This window comes from Drosophila nasuta, chromosome X (genome assembly GCF_023558535.2).
Source record: "Drosophila nasuta strain 15112-1781.00 chromosome X, ASM2355853v1, whole genome shotgun sequence".
Taxonomy (NCBI): Eukaryota; Metazoa; Arthropoda; class Insecta; order Diptera; family Drosophilidae; genus Drosophila; species Drosophila nasuta.
This window is the reverse complement of record NC_083459.1, coordinates 20,099,315-20,121,540: the sequence shown is the minus strand read 5'-3', so window position 1 is coordinate 20,121,540 and position 22,226 is coordinate 20,099,315. Positions and strand designations below refer to the sequence as shown.

The following is a 22,226-nucleotide window of genomic DNA, read 5'->3' as shown; positions in this document are numbered from 1 at the left end:
GTATATTTTGTATATTTTGAGAAGAATACCGCAAAATATATTGCTTTTATTCAAAATGGTATCTCACAGTCGAGTACACTCGACTGTAGCTTTCTTACTTGTTTTAGGTGACTTTATTTTTAAATGCTTGCTAAAAATACGTGTAATGCTAAAATGGTAAAAGCTAATTTATTTTTAATTGTCCTTTGGGTTTTCTCAAAGTACTTTACATATTAAAGAGGAGCCACACTGTGGAAAATATAACATAACAATTCTAAGGAGGAAGAAATATACATATAAAAATACATACTTAATACACTTGAAACCGCACTAAGCTCGATTAAGTTTATTATTATTAGTAATTTCTTAAATATTAGCCACTAAACTACTGAAAAACAAAGTACCCTTCTTAATTTTGAATTAAAATAGATAAATAATAAGTAGTACACTGAATCAATGAAGAGTCAAATATATTATCTAATTTCATGTTTCGATTTTATGTTGACTTTAACTGGATTTACTTGCTAGCCGGATTATGAATGTAGGTTTTCATCTATTTTTAGTGGAATTCAATACGCCAGCTAGCAAAACGCACTCAGGATACTTTCGAGTGGGCGTACGCAGCAAAAGCACTCAAACAAACAAAAATGACTCATTCGTCACTTCGCTTCGCTTCGCATTCGTTTACCGTTGTTCGTCGAGTGTTCGGTGTGTTCGGGTCTTCGAGTTCGGTTGATGTTTTGTTTAGTTTTTTTGTGTGTATGTGTGTGTGTGTGTGTGCGTGTGTGTGTCGTCAACTTGGCCACTTGGCTTGTGATTTGAATTGAAAGCGCGCAGTTCGCATGCGAATGTCCTGACCGACGGTTGTGTGGCCGGCACAGCATCCGAGCAAAAGAAAAAAAATCACTCAATTTCAAAAATATATTGAACACAAATCGTTTCGAAAAATGTGTTTTCCAAAAAAGTGTGTCTATTAGCAAAATAAAAAAAAAAACAAAATACTCGTAAATTTGTAATAATAATTGAAATATATTTTTTTGGTTTTTTGTTCTGTGCGATAAACAAAGAGAAAAAAAATCCAAACAAAACACAAGTGTAAAATGCCATAAAGATAAAAGATTTAATACTTATAATTCAATGAATTAAATTTGAGCAAGTGAAACAAAAAATATCTAAAACATAAGTGCGAAAAATTCATCCAGAGTCTCAACTGTCTCTCCATCACATCTGGCAGAAATAACATCTGATTTTTGATCTTTTGGTGTAAAAAAAGAAAAATACGAAAAACAGGTGAGTGCACCGCATAATTGCTGGAAATTGAATTATGAGGCGGAGGAGAGTGTTGGGCTTGTGTAAAACGGTAATTCTATTACCTTCAACTTGCCAAAAAAAAAAAAATATATGTATATATATTTATACTATATATAGAGAGTACTTGTCTTCAGTTCAATTGGCGTTGAATTTGAAATTTTGTGGTTGCTCAATCAGCTGAAAATTGAACAAATTTTTCCATTTCGAAAGCTTGACGCCAAAAAAGATTTTGTGTGTGTTTTTTTTTGTATTTTCGTTTTTCTTTTATTGTATTTTGAAGAAAATGTGATTTAATTAGACGGCCGTCATTTGGCTGAGGAGTCCCTGACCTCTCTCACTTTCTCTCACTAGATGGATGGTTGCTTGGTTGGTTGGTTCGTTGGTTCGTTGCTTGGATGCTTGAAAAGCAAAAGCAGAAGCAACGAACGGCATTTAAATTCACAGACGGCATAAAGCTCATTAGCATATTGTCGCCGGTCATCAAATTTAGAGGCAGATGTTCCAAGTTCCAAGTTCTAAGTTTCCAGTTGATTGATGAGCCGAGAACTGTGTGTCCACAGTCCTCAGTCCTCAGTCCACAGTCCGCATCCGTGTCTAGTCAAGTCCCAGTTACAAATAGTACAAATGCTGATTCACACTCATACTCTGGTTTTTTTGGTAACCTGGGGACAGACAATATGATGCCAAAGAGCCGGCCTGTTCACAAAATTTACCTTCACGTTGTTAAGCTAGAGAAATTGAAACGCATTAAACAAAAAAGATGAAACATCTTTCTCCTTCCACTTTTAGGGAGATTTTCGCATTCGCAAATAGAAGGGAACTCAAGTACTTTTGGGACTGGTCAAAACCTGTCGAAAATCTTGAGGATTTTGTGTGCCAATTGAAGTGACAAAGTTTTATTAATTGCTCAAATTGTTTGCCATTCAATTATCGCTCAAACAATTTGATATTCTATAAATATTCTCTGTGCTTTGATGCAAATTATTCAATTCGTTGTTGCGAAAAGTCAATTGAAAATATTCGAAAATAATCATCGAAAGATTGTGCATAAATCACAAATTTTATTGGACAACTAAGTTTGTGACTTTCTGTTTTATGGAATGATTAAATGGTTAAGTTAAAGTTATTCAATTGACTAAGTTGCCACATTTTAGGTTTCCAAATTAAAAACATATTTTAATGGAAATGGCTAAGATGATGAATTTGAAATTCAAAAATTAGAAATATAAATTTACAGACGATGCAGAACTTTCCATTTTAAAATTATAAATATCATATTTCTAATGCTGAATTCAAAATTTTAAATCGCAAATAATTAATAATTAATTAATTATAAATTTATAAATATAATTATGTATATACATTTCAAAATTATAAATATAATTTATAATAATTTCAAATTAGAAATTATAAACTGAATTTTCATTTCGTTCTTTTCTTTTTTTTTCCAATTTTTGCTAAGTATTTCAAAATATATTTCATCTGAAGGTAAAAGTTCTTTGAATAGCTAAAATGGTGAAATTCGAAAATTATAAGTATATATTTGATGATAAATTCTAAACTTTAAGACGTAAATATAATTTGATTTAATATTAAACAAAAGTAAACTAAAAAGTATAAATACTCCTATATTTATGATGCTCATTTCTAAATTAAAAAAAAAAAAAAATTAAAAATTTTAAATATTAAATATTAAATAAATTCTAAATTTTAAATTTTAAATCTAAGTCTTAATTTTGATTTTTTTAAAATATAATTTTATTCAAATGCTAAATTTAAAACTCCATAATGATTATTATATTTATAAAGCGAAATTTTAAATCTTTTTTTCCTTTTTCGTTTTTTCTTTTTTTTTTGACATTTTTTGCTAATCATTTGGAACGATATTTCATCTGAAGACAAAAATTGGTTGGATAAAGCTGAATTTCGCTCAAAATGATAAATATAAATATAATTTAAATGCCGAAGATGCAGAACTTTAAATTTGAATATTATGAATATCATATTTATGATGCGAAGTCCTAAATGTTAAATCATTAATATATTTTTATTTCAACTTTGAAATGGATAGCCTAATTTTCATATCTTGTTTTTTTGACAATTTGTGCTAAGCATTTAAGATGATGTCTGAAGACAAAAGTTGATTTTATTAAGCTAATTTTCGCTCAAGTTTATAAATATAATAATTTGATTTAAATGCAAGATTCGAAATTCCATAATGATTATTATATTTATAATGTAAAATTTTAAATTGTAAATATAATTTGGTTAGATACAAATTTTAATTGGATTCCCTATTTTATTTTTCTTTTTCGTTTTTTCTTTATTTGGACATTTTTTGCTAATCATTTGAAACGATATTCCATTTGAAGACAAAAGTTGATTGGATTAGGCTAATGTTCGCTCAATACACTTCAAAATAATAATTAATTAATATGAATAGGAATTCAGCACTTGAGCAATTCCTTTGAATCAACGAAGCTTAAGCTAATTATAGTCCCATCTAAGTCGCATTGTGTCCCAATTGGTAATAGATAAACTGGTCTGTAATTAATTAGTTTTCTTTTTTTGGGGATCATTAAGCCGAAGTCCATTTGAATCGCTTTGTTGAAATTTGAATTGTAAACGCTTTCGTGAGAAATTCAATTCAAATTTTGGTTAAAGAAGAATTTTCTTCTTGCACTTGCTTTGTGAAGTGTCATGAGGATAAGAGATGCATTTAATTTCAATTTGCATTTCATGTTTGCAACATGTTTTTTTTTTTTTTTATGTACATTTAATTGGGCTAATTAGGTGCGAGATGGCTGTTAATGTAACGCGAACAACATTCGCATTAAGTGATTAAATGAGAGAGTGAGTAAAGTGAAGTGAAGTGAAACAAATGCGAGATATGCGAATTGCGCATTGAATTAATGAGACAAATGTCAAAATTGAATGGGTTAAATGGCGCCAAAGGCGGCGGCATGGGAAATGACTTAGAAGATGGGGAAGAGGGAAGAGGAAGGGGGCGGAGTAACGAGCGAATGCTGGAGAATCTTTGACTGGCCGCAGCATCTCAGCAGCAGCCTTAAACTTTAGCCAAGTTGCCAGTTGCCAGTTGCCAGTTGGCTACAGAAAGTGAAAGAAAATTTATAAACTTTTCATAATATTTTAACAAGAATTTAACGCTGCAGGCGAGGAAAAGCCCACACTCCAACAGACTCGACCCAACAAGCTATGCTCAGGCAAATGGACCAAGATAAGGCATTAAATATGAACAAGTTAGAATGTTGAAACTACCACACCACCAAAACTGACGCGACTTGATGCTACCCTGTAAATGGTAAAAGTTTACTACAAATTTGTGGCTAACTTTGATATGTATTTCTTGTTCTTCAAAACTTTGAATATGTATAGTTATTGTTACTAAGTTAGCAGTGCATATACCCCAAGTGTGTAGATTGCAGGGTATGCTTATGAAAAAGCTACGCAAAACGTTGACTTTTCCTGTGTCTTGCATCACTCTCAAAATGGGAACGGAGCCCGTAAAAATGCCACAACGCCAGAGTCAATGACAAAGCTGTGGCATGAGCACAGGTGGTGGGCGTGGCAAACACTACTTGCCACATTCCACATGAATGTCCAACCCCAAAGTTCTCTTTTTCCTTTTTTTTTTTTTTTTAGAATGTTTTGCTTATTGTCAAGTTGGCAAGTGCAGCCGGCATATACATACATATATAGAGATAAGTCAGATAAGTACGTTCACGTCTCAGCAATATCCATGGTCATATCCATGAACATATCCATAGCCATGTCCACTCTCTGTGGCCAGAGCTCTAAGCCCTTGGCTTGCCTTGCCTTGATTTTAGAAAAGCCAGCAAAGAAGCTGCTTCTGCTCTTGCTTTTGCTGTTGCATACTTTGTGGCGCCAGTTAAAACAAATTTATATCTGCGATATGTATCTGTCGTGAGTTTCCAGATACTTTGCTGCCTCTCTCTCCCTCTCTCTCCCTCTCTCTCCCCTCTCTCTCTTTCTCCCCCTTTCTGCAGTGGCAGATTTGCAATGACATTAGCCTCTCGTCTAGCGTTTACTTGGCAGCTCTTTGAATATTCTATCAATTACGGCTGGCATTTTGATCTTAACGGAATGTTGCATTACTTTTTTTTTGCTTTTCGCATAATGTTTTCTTTCAATTTCAAGTTTGTTCTACATTTTTGAAGCCAAGTGCATTAATTTCATACTCTTACAATATATATTTTAATTGCAATTTAATAGACACTAGACAGGCTAAAGACTTTAGTTTGATATTCAGCATTGTTTATATTTTCTTGTTATCACTTAAACGATCTTTGATTAATAAACTCACTTATATTTGGTCAAAATTTACGTTTAAATGTTATGATTAATTCATTCTCATGTTCAAATAACTTTTTTTGTTTATTAATAACATTTCAAGGGCACCTCTTAAAATGCAATATCGAAAATATTTGAATATAATAACTGTGCACAGTTTAAAATAGCAGTGCCTACAATTTTTTCTTTTTGGGTAACTCAATATTTAAAGATGGATAATAATAAAAAAAGGATGCATTATGATTGATCATTGAAATAGTTTTGTAGCTGTTTCACTGCTATTTCACAGCTGTATTTTTGTATAAAATGTAAATTTAAATAGACTAGACATAAATAAAATGTTCAAAAAGTTATGAGAAAATATTTAAGAAATCAAAATGAAAAGGTAAATTTAAGTAATTCATAATGCTTGTAATTGTAATTATATATGAACAAGCACAAGACAAATTTTATTGAAAAATGTGGCAACATTTAAAATTAAAACTATCGTAAAAAAGTCGCATGGCTGCAAATATTATAAATTGTTATTCAACTAAACATAAATTTCACAAAAGTTCTTCGGCAAAAATTATATAATTTCTAATAGCAGTAAACAAAATATGTTTTAATTGAACGGACTGAAGATATAGTAAATAGTCTTTTCAAAGAGTTTGAGAAATGATTAAAGAAATTCATATAAAAAATTATAATTTCTGAAAGCAATTTCAAATTTATTTGAGCTAACATTATACATTTTATTCAACTAAACATAAATAATATTTTGAAACAGTTTTTATGCAAATATGAAAGAATTCGTGATATCAGTAAACTAAGCAAATTTTATTTAAAAAAGATTGAAAATAAATAATATTTTTCAAATAGTTTTAAAGTTTTTTAAATGCTTTGTATGTGAGAAGACTTAACTATACTTGACTGTTTTCGGTTTAAATATTGTGTTTTGTGTCGCTTGACAGACAGTTGAGACAACCAAAAAACTGTAGCATATTTTGCGGCGCATATGCAAATTCAAGATGCAGATGAGTGAGCTCGACTTTGAGCTACGCTGTGCGAATTATTTGTAAGTAGTTGGTTAGAATTGTTGTTGTGATTCATCAGTTGAACTTTGTAATGGAAAATTGTATGCTACTGATCAGTAATATATTTCTTTAATAAGTTAACTACTACGGCTGGACTACGGCTGTTTTCTTTTGGTTGCGGAGTATAGACAGTAAACAAAAAAGAAAGTACAAGGTAACAGGGCTACACATTTTATGAGCTTGCTTCAGTACACACACACACACACACACATACACATACACACAGAGAGACGCACACAGATGAGCATACAGTCGCTTATGCATATCATGAAAAATTTATAAAATGCTGGTTACTCTCTCTTGTTCTCCCATGTTGCCATTACTGTTGCTTCCTGTGTGTGTGTGTGTAAATTTAATTGATTGACATTATTTAAGCGTAAAGACAAAAATGTGCCTGTAAACAAATGAACAAATGACATGTAAATTGTTTACCCACAAAGTGTTTTACCCAAAAACGAAAACTCCAAATTGAATTTCATTCTTAACTTTGGAGTTAAATATAATTGTGTATGTTTTGTAATATTTTTGTACATTTTTCTTTTTTTCCACAAGTATTTCTTTTTGATTAAAGTAATTTAATTATAAAATAAACATTATATTATTATTATTTTGATTGTAATAACGAATACAATTCCTTATTGCATTAACCATTATGCGTAATGCATCATAGTGAAAAATTCGTATAACTAAGTTATCTTTATTAGCGAAGCTAAAAACATCGATATTTCTTATTGCAATATTTTCCGATGTTTTTATTAATATCGTTTTGAAGCGATGCATCGATGTTTAACTAAATATTGATCTCCTAATTTCACAATGTTGCTTAATTGTGATAAACTTAAGTTTTTGTATTATCAAAAGAACATAAAAAAAATAATTCTATGGGAGTTTTATGATAAAAATGTTTACATATTTTAATGGAATGAAGCATTTATTTTTTAAATTTATTACAAAATTAAATGATGTATCGTGTATTGATTTTTTTATAGCGATGTTCATATTGATGTCTACATTTTTATTAATTTCATAATGTTCTTTAGTTGCTATAATTTGAAGTATTTGTATTTTCAAAAAAGCAATTAACAAAAAGGATTTATAAGGGAATTTGCTGATTCAAATGTTTACATATTTTAATAAAATGAAGCATTCTTTATTTACCGATGTATCGTGCATTGATTTTATTAGCGATGCTTTCCGATGTTTTTAGCTATCGATTTTAAGCGATCCATCGATGTTCTATTTTTGAAAACATCGAATAATATTCACATCTAAGTTTTTTTTTCGAACTTGCATCACAATTCTTTATATTTCTGCACAAATGTTCATTAACCTTTATCTTTTTTTACAAATAAATATTCTACCATCATAAATATCTTAAATTGCAGCAATATTTATAATTTGTTTAGCAATTGTTTGTATTTAAATATACCAAGATGTTAACACAATGTGATCAAATTGTGTGCTTATGAGATCGCGCGAATTGCGGGCGATTTGGTTGTTGGGAACACGAAAAGTCAGCCACACAATTATCCTTTGTCCATTTGTGCTGCTGTTGTCTCAACTCCTTTATTTTTATTCTTGCTGTTGTGTGCAAATTAAATATGAAATGTCGTCTGGCAGTCTGCTAAATGCTCTCTCAACTGCGCTGCTCACAATTAGTTAATTGACTTAAAATTGTTCAGTTTGTTGTCGTTGTTGTTGTTGGTGTTGTTGTTGTTGTTGGTGTTGTTGTTGTTGTTTCTTGGTGCTACTTGGCGTTGTTGCTCATCAGTGTTATCGAGATGAAAGCAAACTTTCATTTCTCAGAAGCCGAAGGAAAACATTCACACACTGAGACAGATAAACACACATACAGAGAAACACACACACACACACACACACACACAGACATACACAAAGACACTCACATACACTAAAAGAGCGAGAACGCGAGAAAGTCACTTTGAAGTTCCCATGCAGAGGAGTCAGGAAAACTGAAGTGTGGGCGAGGCGCAGGTAGAGAGTGGGAGGAAGAGAGGGAGGGGTGGTAGGTGGGGGGAGTTGCGCTGCATGCTAATCGAGTCAAAATTTGCCCCGAGGAGTTGTTGCTGCCGTTTCCATTACACCAAGATGTGCGGTTGTTCTTTTTGTCGCGCGGCATTTGTAAATAATTTATGAAGAAATTAAACTGCTTTTCGCTTTTAATCTCCCTCATTCTTTCCCCTTACTCACACACGCGCATATTGCCAGCTAATTATCTGTTGCCTGCTTTTAGGCGAAGCAACAAGAAAAGACAAAAAAAAAAATAGGAGAAGAATCTTCAGCGAAACTAGCTAATTGAATTGAAAAGTTTTTTTGTGGCAAGTGAAAAGTTTTCAACCAACGCAACACACGCGTTTTTTGCCTTAGGAAAGCGCAAAAATTGAAAACTGTTACACACACATAGAAGACAAGAAGCAGAGAAGTAAAAGCCAAGCAAAGTTATGAGCATCAGAGTCACACAAAATTTCATTGCCTGCCATGTTGAAGGACAGTCATAAGTCCGCTCAGGCATGCTTCGTATTTGTCTTTGCAGCGAACAGAAGGAACGTTGATAACAAGCAAGGATGGCTCACAGCTTGTTGCTTTTTGACTAAGGCCAAAGCCAAGAAGTACTAGCGACAGAGAGAGAGAGGGAAAGTTGACAGAGAAAGAGAGGGGCAGGAAAAGAGACAGCGACAGCGACAGGGACAACGTCAGAGGCAGAGGCACTTTGTCCGCCAAATAGTTGGCTCTGCATTTTGGCCACACGAAATTGCGCACATTCATTTCCTTTCCGGGAACTCGACGGCAGTCAAATGAGCACGCCCACACACACACACACACACACACACACACACTCGCACACCCACGCAGCAGTAGAGCGAGATAGAGATATTGACATGGCATAGGTCAGCTCAACTTGGCTCAATTCAGCTCAACTCAGCTCAGCTGTGCGACGCGAATTATCTTCTATGCGACACTAATTTAATTGCAAATTTATCAGCTGTGTTTGTTCATTCTTCTATTGCCACCACATTACTGCTTCTGTCCATACATAGATCACATTTTGGGCTGAAAGCGAACTACGCATGCTGTGCATATTAAATCAGTTTTTGTGCTTCCCAAAGAGTTCAAATTAGTCTGCAATTTTAATTACTAGTTGTGCAAGCTATTTCATTTTAGATCTATATTTCATTAACTCGCTTAACCGACGCAACAGGTTTTAACAAAATAGGCTGTTAAATGCAACGAAGTTAAGTATCCGAAGTTTTATCTGTGATGAAAGCAGTTTCATATCTGTAACTCGCTTAGTGGCCACCAAAGGTGTTAACAAATTATGCCGTTAAATGCAACGATGTTAACTTAAAGCAACCGCATTTTTCTCTGTTATTATCTCTGGTTTTTATGCATTTATTGTGCGAGTATTATTTGAAACATAGACAGCAAAGTCATTATAGAGTGGCCGTTAAGTGAAGTGTAGTGAAAATAGGTTTTACTTTTCTGCAAATTGAATTACAAGAGTTGCTGTATTTTGTACAACTGAAAGCTTCGAAAGCAGTTGCAGTTGGTTTTGTTTATGACTCCCTTAGTGGCCACAGCAGGTGTCAACAAATTTGGCTGTTAAATGCAATGATGTTAAGATTGAAGTAATCAAATGACTCTCTGATGTTTTTGTTTATTTGGCATAATTGTTTCGTGTCTGAGTATTGTTCAATACACACGTTAGCCGCCAAGTCATTATTTTTTAGGCAAGTAAGTGTGGCCGTTAAGTGAATATTCTACTTATATTAGAAATGACTATTAGTCTATGAATAAATTACTTGTCCAGCAAGTAGTTGATAAATTTTGTATAACTAAGGCTGAGAAAGCAGTTGCATAGTTTTTTGCTAACTCGCTTGGCAGTGTTAAAAGCTTAGGTTGTTAAGTGCAACGAAATAAAGTTACAGCTATAGAATTATTCTCAGTAATCTCTATGATTTTTATTTTGTTTTTTTGTCCATTAAATTAGATATAATAGTAAATATTTTGTAGACAAATGCAGTGTGGCCGTTAAGTGCACATGACTTAAAGTGAAGCGGCTCTTAAGTGATTTATGCACAAAGTCTTAAAAAATGAATGAGATTATTCTAATGCATTAACTTAGTATTTTTTATTGCTATTTTGAGAGTTATATTTTCCTGTAATAAACTCCACTCAATTTGTATTTTAAAAATGTATTTAAAGTTGCAAGAATTATATTATTTTTTACATACTCATATTTTTCATAGTTTACTTGTAATAAACTTAACTCAATTTGTATTATTTACTCCCACAATTTCGGCAAACTTGTGTGCTTAGTGTTATAACTGAATTAAACAGGTTGCTCGGCAAAATGTGCAATGAAACACAATTGTCATAGATGATGCGGATACAGGACAGAAGAGGAGAGAAGGACAACAACAAAGTAGAGCATAGGATTTGTGCAGAAGCTCGCATCTCACACAATTAAGCCTAATTCAAGTTAAACATCAACGTGCGACCCGCTCTCGCTTGCTTATTAAAATTTATGATTCACTCTATGTTCGAGTGGATCTATGTGTGTGTTTGAGTGTGCGTGTGTGTGTGTGTGTGTGTGTTAGTGTGTTTGTGGGGCGGTGATGGAGAAGTTTTACAACTTTTGGCCGAATTGTAAAGTCGGATACGCCCCCAAAGCAATAAAACATTTACGCCCCCAAAAGTATGCAATGTGCATGTTACAGTAGTCAATTGTACTCTGTATTAGTGTGCGTGTGTGTGAGTGTGTGTGGGGAGTCAAATGTCACAAAGGAGCATGTTGCTTAAGCAACGGCGGCAGCATAAAAAATTCAACAAAAGAAATGCGAAAATATGTCAGCGGGTTAAGCAGCAGCAGCAGCAAGATGAAAGAGTGGAGAGGGAAGAGTGGAGAGGCGTGATCCTGGCATTAAATTATGAACTCAACAATGCATGCGGTGCCTGCGGAGTGGAGACAGCTTACAAAAGGGTGTGGCCACACCCACACACACACACACAAACTTGTCACAAAGTTTCTCTTTAGTGCAAATCGCTTTTTACAATTCGCCGCAATTTCGCCAACTCTTTCGCTAACTTTAAATCTTTTGCATGCTAATCGAATGTCGCAATTTGTCGCAAAGTTTTAGCAAACAACAATGTTTCATAGTTTTTCTTCCATTCTGTTTCCTTAATTTTTTTAAATTGTTATTTTACGATCATTTCACGGCGAATCCAAGAAGTTTGCGCTTATGGGAACACATTCGCGTGCGATAATAGTGTTGCATGTTGTTTCCTTCCTCTTCCTATACTGGCTCTTGGTTTGAACATAACTTTTACTTAAATGTTAAGTAGTTCTATACACACTCACACACACACACACATACAGAGAGAGAAATACATGCGGCAGGAAGAGCGGAGGAGGGTTGCTAATTTGATTTTATTAATGAAATCATTAGTAGAAATGACAAAACGTAGCCCCCAAAGGTAAGGCCGAGGTCAGGACACGGTTGGAAGTCGGTCAGAAGTTGACCGGGCGCAATGGATTTAATGTAGCATGTGAGTGGTCGTTACAGCTATTCCTTTTGTATACCCTGTCAACCGCAGAGTGAGCACAAGGGTAGTTTAGCTCGCGAAGTCGGATGAATTTGGTGTATGAGAAATATTGATATGATGATTAATTCAATCAACTCTTTCGATATTTTACTTTAAATTTATATTATTTATATTTGTTATTCTATTTTTATTATTATATTTTTTAATCAAATTTTGTATTATAAGATTTATATATATATAAGATTTATGACACTGGGCTAATAATATATATAAAAATGGTATTTAGAATTTATACAATTTATTTCATATATCTTTTACTACACTATCTTTTCTTATACTATGGTGAAAACATACATTTATGTTAATGTAATTTGGAGTTTATACAATTTATTTCAAATATTTTTAACTTATATTTTAATAAATGTGATTAACACAAAAGTATGGACGATTTTATAAATTTACAAATTTAATAATATTAATATCAAAATACGAGTATAAGAATTTTAGATCTGTTTCATTTAATTCTAACGAAGTTATTTATTAATATTATTTTCTTCTTTCTACTCTTGTTATTATTGTATTTTATATTACTATTTGAAAGCTTAGCACTTCATTTTAGCATATAATGAAGTACATACTTTCAAAGTGTAAATGAATTTATATGATACTATATGATTTAATATTTAATTTATCATTATACGTAACTTGGAATAATATTCCATAGAGAGCTTTCAGCTTTTATATAATAGAAATTTAGAGACATTTTATATTTTTAATTACAATTAAATCGTGATATATGTTAAAGCAAAATATGTAGGGTATCTATTTGTTCACCTCACATTTGTTGCTCTTTTCTTTGTGTTATTTTTCTTGTTTTGCGTGCTCATTCATGGCTCTGTGGCTCTCCTCTCTCCTCTCTGCCTCTGTCTCTGGCTCCTGCGGTGTCATGTCAGTCGCTCATTTCATGTGTTCATTTTCGGGCGCAATGGGTGGGCGTGGCAGAAACTCCCGCCCACCTGGGGCGTCCGCTGAAAGCGTTACGGTAAACATATAGTATATTGCGATAAATTCGAGCGGCAACGGATGCGGTCATTTACACAAATTAAATATTTGCTTTTTACGCTATTGTAACTGAAGCGTCCTCAGCGTCGTCGTCGTCGTCGTCCAATTTTCCCGCAGCCATGTTAAATTAATTGAGGCGTTTTTTTTTTTTTTTGATGTGTGTATGTGTGTTGCAACAAACAGTGGCAACAATTGAAAGCAGCAGTTGCAACAACGACAGCAACAGCAACGAAACATCTGCAAATAACAAATACGAATTTACGCAATTCATTTGGCACCTGCAAGCAAAGATTTAAATGTTGAACCATCGAATTTACGGATGTTTGATTAATGCGTTTAAAAACATGTTGTAATTTTAACTATAAAGTAACGAAGGTCTTTAGATCTCTTATGGAATTTGGTCGAATAAAATGTTTAATCCAAATAGTTGGAATTATTTCATTAATTTAGTTGATGAATTGGAATGTGAATTCATATGAGCAGAAAATACAATTCTTTTACAGTATTTGTTGCATATTAATTTATACTTTTCTTTCTTATTAATGACTGAAATATTGCCAGCAATTAAGCAAGTGAATTTCTCTAAATTCCTTCTGATTTGCCAACAAAGAATGCACCTTGAGAATTCCCCTATTTATTTTGTTATTATTTTTATTATTGAAGCATAGATTGCAAATTAACTTATAACCAAAGAAGGCTATAGCCTTCAATTTTTTTTTCTTTTTACCTTTAAGTCTGCTTCAATGTTTACTATATTTCAATCATCGTTTTTTTTGGCGTGTTCTATTAGCTGATAGATAGTTTTGAGCTATACACTCAAACTTTCTTTCCCATTGAGATGCTAATGTGTTGCTCTTGGCTCCAAACACTTTTCATTCATTCATTGGTTATTCTCCTTTCGGCATTTCTTTGCAATTCAATTTTCTACGCTGCTTCAACTTTTGTTCATATGGTGTTGAGCAATTTAATTGACATGTTGATAAAGTGTGTGAAGCACACTACGTTAAAATGCTGCGATTAAAGCTTTCCTTACTGACAACTATTTCAGTTCATAAACAAAGTTAAGCTTTCAGCTATTTCAATTCAAATTAAATAAACATGCATATTGTTTAGCTAACTGTATAATAATTATTATACCTGTTACCCATAGTGTAGAAGGGTATAATAACTTTGTGTCTGCAGGAAATGTATGTAACAAGAAGAAGGAGGGCGTCAAGAGCGTCAATAGACAAGATGATATAGCCATCTCCGTTTGTCTGTCTGTCCGTCCGTCTGTATGAACACCTAGATTTCAGAGGCTGTAAGAGATAGAGTTGAAATTTTTTTCCATAGCACTTGTTATGTTTGCACGCATATCAAATTTGTTTCACATTTTTGCCACGCCCACTTGCGGCCCCTCGAATCGATAAATGTCGAATAAGATGCGTAATTTTGAAGCTAGAGTTGCAAATTTTGGTACAAACCAAAATAACTATAGTATTTACGATTCCTGAGAATTTGGTTCTGATCGGATAGTTATTAAAAAATTTTTTCAGGTTCGCTTAATATTCAATTGATATTTCGATAAAGTTTTTTTTAAGGTTGGTAGGGTTGGTAAATATAAAACAAAGAAATATGTTGTTACATTATAGACGCTAACGATGTTATTCTACATTCAACACTTTCAACTTTGATTAGGTATTTTTTATTGTTTGTAAATTGAGATATATAATTATGCTGTTGGCATTATGAACCTAAAAGTAGTATCTTCAAAGAATGGGTTTCAGATTATGGAAGCATGGGTTGAGGCAAATATGTAGAAGGTTTGTTTGTGACATTGTCGTTGCTTCAGAGACTGCGTTGTTTGTTGACATGTGAACAGAGCACACAAACTGTGGCGCATATAGGCACAGCACAGGACTGGCTTGGAAGCAAACGTAAGCACAGCAAACAAATCAGACTTGAGGCAAGAAGCTGTATGTGTGTGTGTGTGGCAAGAAGGTGATTCTGCTGTTGCTGCTGCTGTAAACGCGCTGAGGCGCTAAACGTGCTGGCTAAATGTTTGACTTTGGCAGAGCAGAGCAGAGCAGAGCAGAGCAAGAAACGACGACGGCAAATGATAACCGATAAATGAGGCGGCAGCTCTTATCACGAGTCAACTGCCACGCCCTCGAAAAATAGCCTTCAATACGGTCGCGTCGGCTTCCGCTAAGACAATAACCGATGCTAATGTATTATACGTGTCAATGTTGAATCCCGTTTGAATGATATCAATGCGAATGTGTGTGTGTGTGTGTGTGTGTATTAAGTATGCGCCCCCTTGGCTCAATCTGCTGCTGACTTTAGGCATCATAAAACATTCTCAGAGCCTCGCACACATTCTCAGTATCAGTCTCGAGTCTCGAGTCTCAGTCTCCTGCTCCGTCTAGTCGCAAAGTCAGTCCCCTGATGGAAGTGTTGCCTGCCAATTTGTGACAAATGCCTGAGTCGTCGCACAATGGCATTGATCAGCCAACAAGTTGTGCGGCCAATCAATGGCCGAAGCAATGGAATTGATGGACAAGCGATAACACATTACGATGACCTTTTCAAGTTATCGATCAATGTTGTCAATGTTGAACGAAATTTATAGAATAAATAGTTAAGAAACACACTTGAATTTAATTCGTTAGTTACACTTTTCTATTTTTCAAAATGTGTATATCAAATTATATTTATTTGGCGCCTCTTTCATAATACATTTAATTCATTGTTCCGACCACTCAAAGTTATCGATCAGTTGTCAATGCTGAACAAAATTTACTACTTATATTTATGAGACACTCTAGAATTGAATTCTTCAATGATGCATTTATTTACATGTGCTCATTTTTGTATTCATAACATTTAGAGCTGTGATCTCTTAAAGGTATAAATATTTAACGTATTTAAGCGACACTCTTGAGTTTAATTCTAATTATTTATTATATAATACTCTTATTATATTATGTTGACATAATTGAAGTTTAAATATTACCGATCTGGCAAGATTAATTAATTAAGCACTCTCATGTATGCTAAGCTAGTTTGTTAACATCGTCATTCCGTTTTGTAAGTTTGAATACAGAACAATATATTTTGCAAATAACCACGTACAACATTTTAACCGCCTTCGTTATTTGTTTTGCCAATTGACCATTTGAAGCCATCGATATTTGTAATAGTTTTCGAATTCCCTTGTGTAATTTGTGATATCATTTAATAGATGACGTGCTTTTGAATTTCAGCATTTCTGCATGTATTTATTTTTGTAATTATAAATGTATATATTTATTTGTGCTTTTATTTTGTATTAATTTAAAATTACAGATAATTTTTCATAACCATCTAAAATATTTTATTAGTTATTAATTATTAATTAGTTATTCTATTAGGTATTTAACGATCAACTTTGAATAGGCTTAAAAAAATTCACAGTTTATTTAAACATAAACTTTATTTATGTACTTAATATCTTCTAGTAGATTCTCATATTAAATATAATAAAAAGTAAAGCTTCAAATTCAGTTTTTAGAACAACATTTAAAATTAAACCAATATTGTTATGATATAAATTAAACACACATATTTTAATCGAACTAATCGATATTAAGACTTTAAATCATTATGTGAAAATTTAATGTAATTTTAATAATCTATTTATATAGTAAATGATATTCATTGTTGGTATAGATTTTTGCTACCAGGTATTTAATATTGTGCTTAGATTGAGGAATTTTTTTTTTGTAACGAAATTGCGCCTGACAACCCATTGAATGTGGCATGCGGCGCACTCTCTGTGCTCAGGGCTACGCTCTGCTTGCCTCATACCAAACATTCGACCTATGTAGTATTTGCAAAGGGGAAGCTTTGGCTGTGTGTGCTTACTCGAGTCTTGATGTATTTTATGCATTTGGATGAGCTAACGTTGGGCCTAAATAAGAGATAAACACGCGCCTAGACAGCGACAGACAAAAGACAGATACGAGTACGGATACGGATACACAGATACACAGATACACAGATACACAGATACAGATACATTTGCAGATACTACTACACTTGACGGTGGCAACTCAAATACGTGAGCTGGCAGCATTTATGCCACAGTTCATTTGCTGCTAAGTAAGATATTTTTTTGTGTGTGAACATTTTGAAATTGAATCAAGCTCTGGCCAAAGCTCTCTCTCTTTTTAAAGAGGGAAAAACCCTTCCCAAAAAAAGAAAGAAACAACTTTCATTTTTTTGGGGGGGTGTTGCAACAATAATTTAACTTGTCTGCGTTGTTTTTTTTTTGTATGCCACTTTAGCAAACTGGGATAAAAAGCGAAAAGTTTAAACTGTTTACAGTTCCTCTCTCTCTCTCTCTCTCTCTCTCTCGCTCTCTCTCTTTCTGACTGTCGCTATCGATATGACCGCTTGCCATTCACAAATTTTATATAAATTTTGTGTTGGCCGCTGCCACAAGGCGACAACTGAACTGGGATCTGTGGAAAGTTTAACGCTTGGCAGCGCAGCATATCAAGCATACGCACTGTTGCATGCGGCCAGAGCTCACACGGTTGGGCTTGGGAAATGGTTCGGGGGCAACCAACCCTTCATCCTTCCAGCTTGTCAAAAATTAAACGAAGCAATAAATTATGCGTCTGCCAATGGGCGCCAGTCAGGCAGCAACCAACAAAAAATTACACACACACACACATCTCTCTCTCTCTTCCTCTCTTTATCTTTACATATATGTCCCTCGCATTTATGTGTGTGTGTAAAAAACGAAACGAAACGAAACGAAACGAAAAAAGTATGAAAATGGTGTGTGCGTTTAAGTATCCCATTATGCATGCAGATTTCCCTAATCTTTCGGGTTTCTCTGCTGCTGTTGCTACTCGCAGCAGTTTAGCGACTATTATAAGCCGGAAACTTCTCCAACCCAAAACGAAAAACGCAAAGAAAAAAAAAATAAAAAATATATATACATATATATAAAACGAGAAACGCAGCAGCTCTTGGTTCCGGCGCTTGGCTCTCAAATATTTGGAGCCTTAAACGCCCCCAGGATATGACAGGGACAAGGTCAAAAAGCCATCTTAAATTCATGACAACTTTATTTTGATTTGCTTTCGCTTTGCGTTTTTCTCGCTTAGTTTCGTTTCTTCTTCCAACCTGTTGGCTCTCCTAGATTTCTACCTGCTGTCCAATGATTATGTAATCTTTACTCTGCTTCAATTATTTTTGGGGTTGAATATAATTTTAATTTCGGTTGTAAGTTTTAATCACGCTTAATTTTTAATTTGCATCGTAAAATAGTTCTTAAATAAGTACTTAACTACTTTCCAAAAGTGGCTTCAAACTTTTTGGCAAATTGTTTTTCAATTCGAGTTGTGTATTTATTATTTCTCATTTTTTTTTTGCAAACGGGATTTCAACTTTTCTTCCAACGCAGCGAGAAAAATTTTGCAACAGTTTTGTGGACTGATTTCCATAAATTTTTGCGACATGCATAATACATAAATATGCAGATACTCAAAAAGGGTCTGTGTCATTAGCTGTCTGTGTGTCTAATGGGAATGCCATTACATTGCCTAGGGAAATGGCTGCCTATCAACCCCAACTCACTCTATGTTAAGTATACGTCATGTAGGTTTTGTTTGGGTTAATGTCTTCATTTTGCTACGCTCATTTGTGGCAGGCTTTTTATACCCGCTACCCATAGGGTGGAAGAAGGTATCTCCGACCCCATACAGTATAAATATTCGTGATTAGAATCTGTCCGTCAGTCTGTCCGTCCATATAAACACCTAGATCTCAGAGACTATAAGAGATAGAGATGTAATTCTTTTTCGACAGCACTTGTCATGTTTGCACGCAGATCAAGTTTGTTTTAAATTTTTGCGACGCCCACTTCTACCCCCGAATATCGACAAATTTAGTTGCAATCAGATCCAAATTGTATTTAGAAGTTATTTAAGAAATACTTTTGTGTGGAAAAGACGCGTACTTATAAAGGATCTAAATTGCTTTGTTTGACAATCTGGTATATTTTGTGTTCTATGGTATATTTGGAATGTAGTACTATATCAATATACCAAATTTTACCTTTGGTATATTAATTTGGTATATTTTGAAATGAACACCTCATTGGTTAACTTTCACTAAAAATGGGTAGAAGTTATCTCACAGTCGATCACACTCAACTGTAACTTTCTCTGGTATTTTTTGAATGTTATCTAAATATACTAATTACTAGTTATTGGTATATTTTTATAATTTTCGCAGTATATTGGTATATTTTAAGAATAATACCGCACTGTTTTGATTTTATTTAAAATGGGAAGCGGGTATTTCACAGTTGAGCACACTCGACTATAGCTTTCTTACTGGTTTTTCGGTGGATTTTTGGACACGCCCCGTTCCACGTCAAAATGTCCCCGCTTAACTGAATTTGATGCGCATATTTATTATATTTCATTATTTATGTATTTCTCTTCAGCTTTTTTTTTGTCGTTTGTCCCAAATTTGTTGCTGTTGTATATTTTTTGTGTTGTGAATTAAGTTAATTAATGCGTCGCATAAGCTGGCGCTTAGGCATTAGCTAACAATCTCGTCCTCTTGTTGTCTCTCATCAAGTCAATCAGAGCAGCGGCTGCCAACAAACAACGACAACAACAACAACAATAACATTTCAAAATGCGCCCTTGGCTGGATTTCGCTTTTTGTCGCATTTTTAATTAATTTTGCAAGGGATTTCTGCGGCTTATGAACTTTAAATATTTGCCACTCCCACTCGAAAGGCAAGCAACAGCCAGGCAACGCATACATGTATACAGAATATATATTTCCAATTCAGGTAGACAGAGGACATAACGTATAACGTACATAGATATAAAATATATGTGTGGCATAGCTCAAAAAGTAACCAAACAAAAAACGACCTAAATTAAGTGATACACCTGCGTTCATAGTGTGTGTGTGTGTGTGTGTGAGTGTGTTTTACTGTCTGCTGTTGATGTTGCATGTGTGTAGTGCTTGACGTGTTTGTGCCACACACTCGGAAAACAAAACAGCATAGACACAACGCACGTATGTAACTCATACGCAGCGTGGTACGTACGTACGACCCATCTGATAACTCAAATGAAATAGAACTTCCGTATTTTGCAGCTTATCCAAGTTCTTTAAAGCGCAATGCTATATCTCAAAGTTTTTTATGGCACACAAATGTTGCAAAGTTACTAAAAAAACACTCACACACACACAGAGACACTCACACACTTGCTATTGTGATAAAGAAAATGATTGAAAATGACAGAAGAAAAAAATATGGCACATTGAATGCGAAATGTGTTTTTTCTTTGTTATTATTAATTAAACTGCTTAAATCATTTAAGTAGCTTCAAGATTAGATTTAAACTTTAAATAATTAAATCAGAAAAATGTTCGGTATTAATAAAATTAATTAAATTTATACATTATTATTTCTGTTGGTTTTTATTGAGTAAAGATGAATTTTATGGGTGATTAGCACTTTAATTGGAGTAAAGAATGATTTTGGAATTATTTTTCTGTTTTAAGATAATGTCAGAAACGAAATCCTAAAAAGAACAACAAATGAAAGAATTTAAATATTTGATCTTAAAACAAAAAAAGTTCCTAACAACAATATTAACCCTAAATATAATGCTAATTCCGAGCTGTATATATTAGGTTTAATTTAAAGTAGACAACTATTCTATATCGATTAAAGCAAAAACGAATAATTATTTGTAGAACTTAGAAAACTTGTAAATCTGCTAAAGAAAAGCAATAACTAAACTTGATAGCTACAATTTTAAAAATCATTTTGTAATAATAATTATTTATAAGCTCTTATGAAAGCAATCAAATAATTATTAAACAAAGAATTGTTCATAAAGCACTTTATTAGAATAATACAAAACGAAGTTTAACAACATTATATATTTATAATAGTTAAATATAATTAAAATTAACACCAACTTATTTCTAGGGCACTAGTAAGAAATATCTTATACACTTTTTTATGTGTTAGCAAGAACCTTTGAAAACCATTGAAAACAATTGAACAAAGTATATCCTTTAAATACCTTTAATCAATGCAAATTCGAATTTATTTTTATTCATTTTTTGTTTTATTTATTATATAATTTCATTTTGAAGTACATGTCTTACTATATATCAATATATAAGTAAGTAAGTATTAAACGATTAATCAGCAGACCTTTCTAAACAGTGGACAAATGGCGATTAAAGTTAATTTGGTTAATGCATTTATAATAATACATTTGATTCTAATTGAATAAATGCCCAGCCGCGAGTCGCGACCTTGCTCATGCCACTTTGCCACTTTGCCACTGTGCCACGTTGCCGCTTGCCACTTGCCACTTGTCACTTTGTCCTGTTGTCGATTAATTGTAGCTGGCGGCAAGTTCGGCGATGACTTGAAAATTTCTTGGTGTGCGGAAGAGAAATAGAACTTTTTGTTTGTGTGTTTGTCGAGTGTCGAGTATCGAGTAGCCGAGTATCGAGTTTCCTTCTTTTGCGTTGTGCGCTGTTCGCTGTTCGCTGCTTGACATGTTTGCCACGCCCACAAATGGCTGCTGGCTGACATAGGCATCGCACATATTAAAATGGCTGGCAAAAAGGCAAGTGCGAGAAATATGTAAAGTAACCCAAAGGCGTGCAGCGCGGAGGAGGGAGGGAGGGGAAGGGAGGGGCGTGGCATTCCAGTAACAGTAATGTAAACAAATCTCAATAAATAACAAATATCGTCGACGACTGCCAGCCTCATTGTTTAATGCCTCTTGGTTGGCATTCTTGTGGGCGGTGTGGGCGTGGCTAGAAAATTTCAATTTTATTGACAGCAAAAGTTCGTTTTTTTGTTTTTGCTTG

General features: G+C 33.7%; 1 protein-coding gene across 1 annotated transcript in view; it reads left to right on the top strand.

Annotated features, from left to right (window-relative positions):
• Positions 1-825: 825 nt before the first annotated feature.
• Positions 826-22,226, top strand: part of LOC132796528 (allatostatin-A receptor) — a 158,724-nt gene continuing 137,323 nt past the window's right edge. Inside the window, exon 1 of the mRNA XM_060807728.1 lies at positions 826-1,269. The gene's annotated coding sequence lies outside the window, so the exon portion shown is untranslated. The remainder of the gene's footprint in view (positions 1,270-22,226) is intronic.